Source organism: Pristis pectinata, chromosome 4 (genome assembly GCF_009764475.1).
Source record: "Pristis pectinata isolate sPriPec2 chromosome 4, sPriPec2.1.pri, whole genome shotgun sequence".
Taxonomy (NCBI): domain Eukaryota; kingdom Metazoa; phylum Chordata; class Chondrichthyes; order Rhinopristiformes; family Pristidae; genus Pristis; species Pristis pectinata.
Window position 1 is genome coordinate 51777740 of NC_067408.1, and position 12235 is coordinate 51789974.

A 12235-nucleotide genomic window follows, 5' to 3' on the forward strand; every position below is an offset into this window, starting at 1 on the left:
CTCAGAGGTTTATGATGAGTATTCCATCCGGGGTTCTAGGCAAATTAACAAAGTCTCCTTCAGAGATCCATAGCATCGATTTAATATTTTACATTTTACAATAGAAATTTCACAGACCAGATTTTGAGATACTTCTTTCTCCTTTTCCCCACAGTTTATTTGTCTATTCATGAAAATGGTCTCTAGGCTTGACAGGACCCTATTTGTCTAAATTCAAGGACACCTTTCTCACTGGCAGAAAGGAGGATAACATTTGTTTTTTACACAGGGAGTGGTTGATATCTGGTACGCACTGGCAGAGGAGGTGGTGGACACAGATATAATCACTATGTTTAAGAGTTACTTAGCAGGCACTTGAGTAGGCAAGACATTGAAGGATATGGGCCTAATGTGGGCAAATGAGATTAGTGTAGATGGGCAAAATGGTTGGCATGGACGTAGTGGGCCCATTTCTGTGCTGTATGACTTGATGACTATTTCTCAATATTTTACATGTTTGAAATATTTTCTTGGTAAACTTAATCTCAGATGTTGTTTTTAGTGACAAAGCCAGCATTTATTGCTTATCCCTGGTTGTCCTGACAACGTGGTATTCTAATACATTTGTGGGGAGGGGGGGTGCTAAGTCACTTCAAAGAGAAGATTACCCACAGTGAGATGGGACTGGAAACAGAAACATGTAAGGATGGGTAAAGAGAGCAGATTTTCTTCATCGAGGCATGAATAAACTCGTTAGATTTTTATCATAGCATGAGAAAAAGGACCAGGAGAAGGCCCGAGCGAACCTCAAGCCTGCTCAGCCATTTAATAACATTATGACAGATGTGGTCTTGATATCAGTTCCACTTTCTTGTGTGTTCCCCATAACCTTTAATTTCCCTAAAGTCCCAAATTAGAATGTAAGATTCCAAGAACTGATAACCTCACCATTACTGATATGAGCTTTATACTTTCAGTTTGTAAAACTGAATCAAGTTTCTCAAACTGTCAGTATATTTGTTTCTGCCACATGAATGTTTTTTAACAGGGCTAACTTTAAAGGAAAATTATTGCATTATAGAATCAGATTTAAACAGTAAATCAGTACCTATGTTTAATTTTCCATTTTGCTTATCCTTCCCCCTCCCCATCTCTCCTCTCCCCAGCCCTGGTTGAGGTGAGTTTCTGGACATCTATTGCCCTTCAGCACCAGGTTGTAATTGGCTCTTTGTCTTGCATGAGCCAAGAGAACAAGCCCTGAAGACAACTAATGGGAAGTTAGTCATTACATGAAAGGGGCTGGAATGCACAGGAAAGGAAATAATACTTCAGCTGTGTGGAGCTCTGGACTGACCTTACCTGAAGAACTGCACTAGGTTTTGAGAACCAGCTCCTAGAATTTTCTGTTGCTAAATACCATTGTGTGTCACCATGACCCTCTTTGTGAAAGTCACATAAAGAGCAAGAACTTCTATTACAATATTTACAGGTCAGTTTGATCAGGTTTCCCCATGTAATGCTGCACAACATCAGGCATTGTTGGGTTCAGCGCTGTGTTCCTTTTTGGTGTTGCACGTTCTCACAATTTTTAGCACCTAGCTCACAAGTACGATCTCTCAAACTCTTAAAGGGACATACCGTAATCCAAGAGCACTTTTCCAGCTACTGGGAGTTGTTGTCACTAAATGAATGGGAATGGGAAGGATGAGGGAAAGTGCTCCTAGAGGGTCAAGGAATCTGGAAAGGTTATAAAGAACACCGCCCACAGGAGGCATGTTCTTCATGCATGGGACCCATGGAGATTCTCCTAGTGCTCTTGGTAGGAAGTTACCAGGGGGGGCGGGGTTCTGCATGAAGCAGACCACAGCCTCTAGTTGCGTACACATTAGGGAAGCCTGCGACTCAGGCGAATCTCTGTGCTTATTTTGCTTCTGGGACTGAAGTAAAATTAATGAAGCCTCTTCTCCTTGAGTATGGAGTTTGGGTGACTTCTCAAATGCAAAGTGTGAGCTGTGGCAGAGATCAGAAGCAACAACCTAGAGTGGTCCTGAGGATTGGAATCTAAAGGTAACCGTGATCATAATCTCCCAGGATAAAGCAAATGTGAGGCTGCATTTGAGATCATTGCAGGCAGAGGTCTCAGCGGGAGCAATGAATTCTGTTTGTGTGTTGGCCTTTGAAAGGGACATGTTCCAGGAGAAACAGGTTGGTTTGGTTGGTTGTTCTGTGAATAACTAAGAATTATAATTTTTCAGATGGATGGGATTGAAAATCTCAACGTAGGTAAATTTAGTGTTGCCCTACAGGTGATGTTATTTGGGGAAGTTTTATACCAGAGGTAAAGTGGAGAATAAAGATCCTGCCAAAAAATGAGGGGATAAATTTCTCACTAAAATTCTCAGAAAAATGCCCAGAATTTCTCTGTTCTCCTTGAGCCTGATTTTTATCAGAATAGCATAGAGTCGTCAGGAAGAAAACATGCCCTTCGGCTCACCGAGTCCACATCGACCATCAAACATCCATTTACTCTCATCCTACATTAAACCAATTTTATTCTCCCCACATTCCCAGCAACTCCTCCCAGATTATTCCACTCACCTATGCATAAGAGGTGATTTACAGTGGCCAATTAGCCTACCAATCTGGATGTGTTTGGGGTGTGTGAGGAAACTGGAGCATCCAGAGAAAAATGTTTAGTTTCAAATTGTGTTAAAGAATTTCTAGCCCAACTACTTTTACCCATCAAACAGATGCATGGTAGGTATGGGTTAGTTTATGAGATTGAGATCAATAATAGGCTAAACTGTGAAATTCTTCATAGTTGAGCAGCCAAAATGGTTACCACCTGCAGGGGTTAAGAAAGAAACACAAGATTAAAAAAAAATTAAGTGCCAAGGATGATTCCAATCTTTCTGCTAATGCATATCTGGTCTAGAACCAATAAAATCTTCCCTTCAACATTATGATGCTTTGAAAGATTCACTTGGCCATCTTCAAAGTAATGCAAAGTGACAACGGAGAGAAGTACAGCCTGTTTGAAACCTGACCTACAGTCTCAGACTCATGTTGTGTGGCACAGAAAGCAGCCTTAGGTTTTAAGATTTAACATATTGCTAAAAGAAGGCCGAAATGAAAATGAAAAAACATTGATCTATGCTCATGAATTATTTTAAAACATTGTACCTTTTTGACTGAAGAAATTATATTTTTAAACAAAATGCACATTGACTTGCTGAGGAATTAGAAAAATAAACACAGCATCACTTTGAGCTCGCTGCACTATCATCTGTTTTCGCTTGTTCTCCCTTCCTCTCCTCAAGGAGCTGACTGTTGCTAGGGAGATGTGGCCTTACTCACTTCAAGCACTTGCCTTGATGGGATGGAGAGACTACTAGAGCCAAGCCTGATAGAGTCCATTCAGAAATACTACAAATGTGTACATGGTACAATTTAACATTCTTACACGTGTGTTCAAATCCCTTCATGATCTTGCCCCTCACTTTTTCCGTAGCCTCTTCTGGTCCTACATCTCTCTGTGAAATCATATCACAGATTATGCACCCCACTAATGGCAGTATATGCCAGGTATGCAGGGTTTAACCCTTGATATTCCACACAAACCTTTCTGACCCTCCACCTCTGCTGTAAAATAAAACCTGTTTCATTGACAGATTTCTCCTTATAGGGTTCAGTGTCAAATTTTGTCCAGTAATAATGGTTATGGATTGCCTTCAAACATGTTGTTATCTAAAGTGGAAATTGTTGTTGTTGTCAGTGACACGCTGGGGGAAATGTAGTTAGGGTAGGGTGTGAGGATGGTGAACAAACTTTCTAATTGTCTATTTTGTTTGTTACTCGTTCTGTCAGAGTGTGGGGTCATACAGCACAGAAACAGGCCCTTTGGCCCACTGAATCCATACTAACCATTAAGCATCCATTTACACTAATCCTACACTGATACATTTTTTTGTTCTCCTCACATTCCCCACCAACTCCCTACCACTCACCTACACACTAGGGGCAGTTTACAGTGGCGAATTAACCTACGAACCTACACGACTTTGGGATGTGGGAAGAAACTGGAACACTCTGTGAAAACCGCTGCGTTCACAGGGAGAACATGCAAACTCCACACAGGCAGCACCAGACGTCAGGATTGAACCCAGGTTACTAGAGTTGCGATGTAGCGGCTCTATCAGCTGTGTCACTGTGTTGTTCTCCGTTTGGGTGAAGGTGATCTCACATTCACACTCAGTTCCCCATGACCTGTGGAAGGAATCAGTCTGGGATTTCCTCCCCTCATCACTATTGTGTACAGTTTTGGTCGCCCTGTTATAGGAAAGACATTATTAAACTGGAAGGAGTGCAGAGAAAACTTACAAGGATTCTGCCAGGACTCAAGGGCCTGAGTTTATAGGAAGAAGTTGGGCAGGCTGAGACTTTATTCCTTGGAACATAGGGGATTGAGGGGTGACCTTATAGAGGTGTATAAAATCATGAGAGGAATAGATATGGTGAATACACACAGTTTTTTTTCCCAAGGAAGGGGAACTACCATACCTCACAGGGTTGTAGACACTCAGGCACTGGAATTACCTAATTCAGGTGAGGGACATGATTTCCACAGCTTCCCCAATCCAGGATGAGGCCAGTAGTCACCTATCCGTACTTAGCACGACAAACCTCTGGACCAATTTCTGCCATTAACTCGGTTAACACAAAACCTGAGACATTAAAGAGGCTGGAGCCTGGACTGGTAGGTTGACTGCTCTGAGCAGTAATGGAAACACTGGTGGTAGGAGAGGATAATGTGTCAGAGAAAGAACCTGTCCCCCAACCTTCTTAGGAATCTGACTGTGGTGTACAAAACACAAGGTGCTGGAAATACTCAACAGGCCAGGATGTCTTTGTAGAAAGAAATGCAGAGTTAGTGTATCAGGTTGATCGCCTTCCATCAGGACGGTTATAGACTTTGGGAAGAGGAAGTGGGAAAAGAAGGTAAGAACAAACTGGGCACAACTGTAAAAGGCAAGAGAGATTAAATGAGAAAAGGGATGTCAGTGCAAGGTAAAAGAGGGTATTAACGGGACAAGAAATGGAACAAAAGGCCAATTTGGAGGAGGTGAAAATTGAGGAGACCAAATCATTATCCGAAAGGTATCATATCCAGCTGCAGAGATGATTGGATAAATCCCCTGTCAGTCATGTTTGGTGACCACATTGCGACAAGTGACTGTGTTGATTTTATGCACATAGTTTATATGGAACTATCCTCCATTCATGGGAGAAGTTAGTCTGCTTTTAATGGGAGAGGTTTTCATCCACTCTTTAAATGGACTCTGATCTCCGATTTTGCCTGTTGTATTTTGGATGTTTTGATATGGGTCAAGTGTCTTACCTCCACCTCCAACTCATCAGCTGACACATTGTTGTCAGTAAATTCACTGAATAACCAAAGGAAAATCCTATGAATCTGCCAAAAAAAATGCATGGATTATGATTACCTAAAATTGCTGAAATAAGAGTTGAGTCCAGAAAGTTGTCATGTGCCTAGTCAGTCTCAAGATGAGATGCTGTTCCTTGAGCTTGTTTTGGACTACATTGGAAGAGTGTAGAATACTGAGGATGAAGAGTGGGCATGGGATACAGGCTTGAAATGATAAGCAACTGGATGCTTAGGATCACACTTGTGGACTGCATGGATGTGTTCCATATAGTAGTGACCCAATCTGCATTTGCTGCACCCAATGTAGAAACCACATAACGAGTGTTGAACACGGTAGAATGATTTGAAAGAAATCGACGCTTTAAAGAGTTTGGGTCCTTGAGTAGTGGGAAGGGATGAGATAAAAGGGCAGGTGTTGCATTTACAGTGACTGTATGGGAAAATGCCTATGGAAGGGGAATGGATATCAGTGCTAGAAGAGTAAACCAGTGCATATTTCGGAGGGAGCAATCCCTATTGTAATAACCTGACTTATAATAAGGAGAAAGCCTAATGTGTGTTATCTAGATGCAGCCATCCTTCTGCTCCTCCAGACCCCTCTAGCTGGTAGATTGCAGTAAAGCAGCAGAATGACAACCCAAAGGCAGACAAACCCACAAATATCAGGTCAATATATTATGCCAATCATAAAGCAGAGAGGAGGGGAGGATGTTGCTGGTGGTGACATGCCTCTCTCAACTTCAGCAGGTCAACAGATCAGGTATTGAAGCCTGACATGGATTCATGCTGATACAGGAGAAAGTACCAGGAACTAAAAAAGTAAATGTCACCAATGAGATTCAATTCCAGCAGAGAGTCAGACTCAAGTGCTCAATGGTGAGATGGAATCAGCTATGGCGCAACAGTCACTGCATGTTGACTTCATGGATTTGTGATCAGCACATGTTGATTTTTATTCTTCTATATAAAAACATGTTCTCAGGATGGATGTCTCACTGACATGAGCTACCCAATTAGTCTCCATCTTCCCTTATCCTTGCAAGTTGTATCTCAGTGTATCTTTGTGTAAAGACAGGGGGAGGCAGGGAGTGAGTTCTCCCCGACACAGTGCAGCTTACGGGTGTGCAAATATATTTTTCTTGTTTGGCAAAGCTCTGCCATGGAATTTTCAATTCTTCATGATGGATCTGCCTGCTTTTGCAAGGATCATTCCAAAATCAATAAATTTCTTGCAAGTTCCTCACTGCCAACATTTGCCAACCCCTTCAAGACTGCCTCCCACCAACTGTTGCCTCCCACCAACAGTCTATCTTCAGACAACTGAAATAATTTTTCATATATATTTTTCATATTTTCTCACAACACAGAATGAGGACATTCAACCCATGAAGTATATGCTAGTTTTGAGAGAAATCCCATCAGCCCAATTCTCCTTCTTCTTTCCCTGTTATCCAATCTCTTTCACATCCCCATCAACTCCCGTCTGATTCTCCCACTGCCCACCTACACTTGGGGCAATTTACAGTAGCCAATCAACTGATACACCTGTAAATCTTTGGGATGTGAGAGGAAACCAGAGGACCTGGGGGAAACCCACATGGTCACAGAAAGAATGTGCAAACTCCTCACTGTCCATGCCAGGTCAGGATCAAACCTATGCTATCTACTGTGCCACTGTGTTACCCAATGGGGATTTTTCCTTTCCATATGCCCAGACTGTTAATCCTTTGTGCCCTTCCAATAGTAGCTCACCCACTGTGGATATTTTGTATCATCCCACACATGTAGACACTGTTGCAGTACACTTTCTGAGCAGGTGGAATAACCACTGGCATTAGGACCCACTGGAAAAAGACACTGGTATTCCCAGCCTTCAGAATTGCCCATGCTTATTTCATTGTTTTCCTGACATTTCAGTTCAACTGTTTATTGGGCAATTTTGTGTTAGTGTTCAGCTTGTTCCAGTGGATAGTGCTGCTACTGAGTGAGGTAGCAGCTGGGAGCAGTTCTATGAGTTTTGGCAGCCTTCTAATGCCCACCAAATGGACTGCTTTTCATTGTTCAATGCATACTGAGAACTTGCTGGGACTGTCACTCCTCTCCGCTGGTGACAGTGAGACAAAACTGGCCTCAATAGAGCATCAGAAGTAGAAGCAGGAGTAGGCTATGTCTGTGACCGAGGCTAAGTGGTCAGCCTGCGAGATTGGTAGTTGGACCCTTGAATGTTATATCCAGGTCATGGCTGACAGACATTTTAGATAAGTGAGTGATGGGAGAGTGGTATATTGAGCAGTGTATGAGCTTTGTTGTACAACTGATGGCACATTACAGTTAAAACTGTATTCACTGATTCTAGGCTTTTTGTCTCCATTTCCCCTGGGATCTGCTCTTCAACCCCGCAACAGTTTCTTGTTGCTTCCTCTCTGCTACCCAGACCTCCACTTCAACACAGGAAGATCTCAACTAATGGCCTTGCCCAACTTTCTGAAGTTGCAATGACCTCTGAAATGGGTTCCACTACCCAAATCCAGCCACAGTACACCTCCCCTTTAAGAGATACAACCTACCTTTAAGCTGTTCTAGCCTTCTGGAACTGGTGCTACATTGCTTCACATGGTGCTGTTGTAAAGTGATCAACTGTACAATTCGTGCCGTCTGGACACTGAAATCGTGATAATGGATAGGCAGCACAAGTTATCTGCACCATATTGGATGGGTTAATCACAGACCTCAATCCCAGCCAACACTTTAGAATGGTTTCCAGTTTAGCCCCAATAAATTGAGCATCTAAAGAGGGTAAGTTATTGGGATCTGTTATTAGAATTATATAATTATTATGGCATAGAAGAGGGCTATATGGCTTTTCAAATCCATGTCTTCTCTGTAGGTAATCCAGTTAGTCACATTCTGCTGTTCTTATTAGATAAAGAAGCCTCTTGAAAAGGAAAATGATTTTTTACAGTTAACACCTGCAAATTCCAAGAACCATTTAGTACTTGAAAAGGTTAATCTGCTCAAGTTAATTTTGGAACTGTGATATGACTTGATCAAAGAGTGTCAACGTGAGCTTGCAAAGTGTACGTCATGTCCAATGAATCTAAATTAATTTCTTCATGAGGTAACTAATTTGGGTACAGAGGGACCACCTCAATGTGGTGTTCTGGAAAGCTTGTGATGTCATAGAAGAAGGTGTTAAATAAATTAAAATTGCATGGAGGTGTGGACAGCATAAGACATATGAGGAGGAGTAGACCATTCAGCCCGTAAGACTTGCTATTCCATTCAACAAGATCTTCTATCTCTAATACCATTTTCCTGCACTATCCCCATATCCCTTAATTATGTTAATGTCCATCAGTCTCTGCTATGAATACAATCATTGACTGAGCCTCCACAAAGAATTCCAAAGATTAACCACCCTCTGAGTGAACATATGTCTCCTCACCTCGATTCTAAACTTTCTTCTGAGAACGTAGCCTCTAGTTCTGGATTCCTCAGCCAGAGAAAGTACCCATCTCACAGCCACCCTGTTGAGCCTGCTAAGAATTTGTATCTTGCAATGAAATCACCTTGTTGATATTGGTGGTGAACTGGTTTGCAGATAGTAGATAAACAGTAAGTGCAGCAGTAATAGGTATCCAATCCAATTGGCCGGATGTGACTTGCAATGTCCCCAGGGATTTGTACTAAGGCTTCAGAGTTTTAAAAAAGACAGATGAATGAACAGCCAAATGCAAAAGTAACAACAATGTGATGTGAAGCAGGGAAAATAATGTGGATGGTAGCAGAATGTTGCAAGGAGACAATGCTAGATTAAGTGAAGGGGCAAAGCCCTTGCAGATCAAGTCCATTGTAGGGAATCTTTCTTTCTATTGGCTTCTGAGATATGGAGGGGTCATTTAATGTCCACACCTATTGTCTTTCAGAAGGTTATAGTTGGGAAGCTTCCAGAACTTCTGCAGACTTCTGATGAAAGTTCTCACACAGTGCCATCTCTGATTCCGTTCTTGAACCAACCTGCACAATCACTACCTCAGTATAACAACACTATAATCACTTTGCACTACAACTGACTTTTTTGTTCCAGTTTTGTTCTTTCTTGTAAAAATTGTGTATAATATATTTCTAATTTGTTTTTCTTGTGAATGCTGCTTATATGACGCTATGTGGCTGTGATGCTGCTGCAAGTAAGTTTTTCATTGCACTTGTGCATACACATACTTGTGCATATGATAATAAACTTGACTTTGACTTTGATGAAGGTTCCCCCACAGTGCTGTCTCTACTGAAGGTTCTCCCACAGTGTTGTCTTTGATGAAGAAGCCTCCTGCGTTTTCATTTGGGGCATTATAGGACGCCCATATGGCAATGATGGGAAAAGAGGTTGTTCACCTTGTACCCCAGTATTAGGCAAAATAGATAAAAGGTAGCATTGTCTAAAATGATGAGATAACATAATCTGTAGTGGATCAAAGAGATTTTAACTGTCAAAAACAGTAGAAATCATGGACAGAGACAAACAATAATTAAGCAGGTCATTGGAATGTTCTCCATTAACACATGCGGGTTGGAACGTAAGATAGAGCAACATAAATTTCTGGTTCGCTCTCTTCTGAGATGGAGCTTGGAGTGCAGCATTGTTATAGAAGAGGGGCTACCAGAAGACCTAGGTCATCTACTACAGTCACTGAGCATAACAGGACACAGATGATTGTTTGCAACACAGAATATGCTGGAAGAACTCAACTGGTCAGGCAGCATCTATGGAGGGAAATGGACTGTCGACATTTCGTGTCGAGACCCTTCGCCTGGACTGAAAGGGGAGATAGCCTGTGTAAAAATATGGAGGGAAGGGGTGGAGCAAGAGCTGGCAAGTGATAGGTGGATCCAGGTGAGATGGGGTGATAAGCAGATAGAGTGGGGGGGGGGAGAATAGAAAGAGTTACAAAAGTTGGGAGGTGATAGGTGGAGTCAACAAAGAACTGAAGATGATGAGAGGAAGGTGGAGCATGGAATAAAGAGAGGGAGGTGGGGAGGGCAGAGGGAAACAGTGGGGGAGGGGACCCAGTGGGAGGAGTGTGTGGGTGATGGGCAGATGGAGTGGGTGGAGGAGGGGTGGGGTGACGGGGGCTGGGGTGAGTGTAGATTAGGAGGAAAGAGGAAAGGGACAGAGGGGGAGCAGTTTACCGGAAGTTGGAGAATTCAATGTTCACGCCTTCGAGTTGTAGACTACCCAGCGGAATATGAGGTGCTGATCCTCTAGTTTGCGGTTAACCTCACCCTGGCAGTGGAGTAGGCCGAGGACAGACAAGTCGGTGTGGGAATGAAGCAGGGAACTAAAATGGTTAGCAACCGGAAGTCCAGATAGCCAGTTGTTTGCTTGGCTGTGCTGCCAATGGATTAGGAGATTGTGTGGGTACTTCCCCAGTACTCCAAAGCATCCACTGTAGGTTGTCCATGTCTAAAGCATACAGGAGAGCAAGGATAACTGCAGCTTTGTAGACCACAAATTTGATAATGAGTTTGAGGTCTTGGTCTTCAAACACTAGAACGGACAAAACAAAGGTTCCACAATTTCCAGTTCCTCCTGAAAATTAACTCTACTCTGACATGAAGCTTGTGGAGGGGAGGTGCAGTATCACAGAGGAAAATTTAGAAGATTTTTGGTGTGATGACCCTGCCTTGCCTGACTTCATACTACACTGTGATTGGATCCATGCCAGGTCCATTGGTTCTAATCATGGTTCGCTTGTTATTCTGTACCAGGTGCAAAATGGAGGTGAATTTCTAAGGACACCTAAATTTGGGCAGGATTCTCCATAATCCCACTTGGCCGAGAGAATTGAACTGCTTTACTGAGGTGGGAAAGGTGGAACAACTGGTGCTGTTTTCTACACTTTTCCTGAATTCACTGTGCAGCAAAGATCACGTCCGTTGTACTTCTTGTTGTACAGAATCTGTATCACAACTTTTGGCCATAGGGGAGTGGGGTCAGAGGAGGGTGATTGTGATGACTTTCCCAGTGGGATTCCACAGGTTGACCCTAGGGATACTTCACTTCCACCTTGTCATGGTATCTGATCACCCAAAATAGATCCAGGGTGCCCTCTTCTGTCTCTGACCTGTCACACCTGGTTCAGGTATTTGCATTCAAGCCCATTGTTGGAAGCAGCAGTTCATTTTGTTCCATTGGGATGTCATACAAGCCTCTCATGCAACTTTTGAAATTGCTCATGGTTACCATCTGTAACCATGCCAAAACTAGGAACTGTGCGAGTTATATTCACACCCCCTTGTACACGTGGTTACAAGAAACCAGCTCTCTGCTGGCCCAGCTAGAGCCTGGCACAGCTCCAATCTGCAGTACTAATTTCCCACCTGCTATATAATTTCAAGCCCAGCGATGCGAGTCCAGAATAAGAGGGTTTACTTTAAAATTAAAGGATCAAAGCAATCCAAATCAGGGAAAGGCTAAAGACAGAGACACAAGAGACTGCAGAGGCTGAAACCTGGAGCAAAGAACAAACTTCTGGAGGAACTCAGCAGGCCAGGCAGCATCTGTGGAGAGCATCCCCCTACAGATGCTGCCTGAAAGTCTAAAATAAACCTTGTATCTGCAGGAACATAATAGACTGCATTGAAACCCCAGCTAAACAAAAGTCACAGTCACAGAGAGATACAGCACAAAAACAGGCCCTTCGGCCCAACTGGTTCACGCTGACCTTCAACCATCCATTTACACTGTTCCTACATTAATCCCATTGTATTCTCCCCACATAAACTCAACTCCCTCCCAGAATCTATTACTCA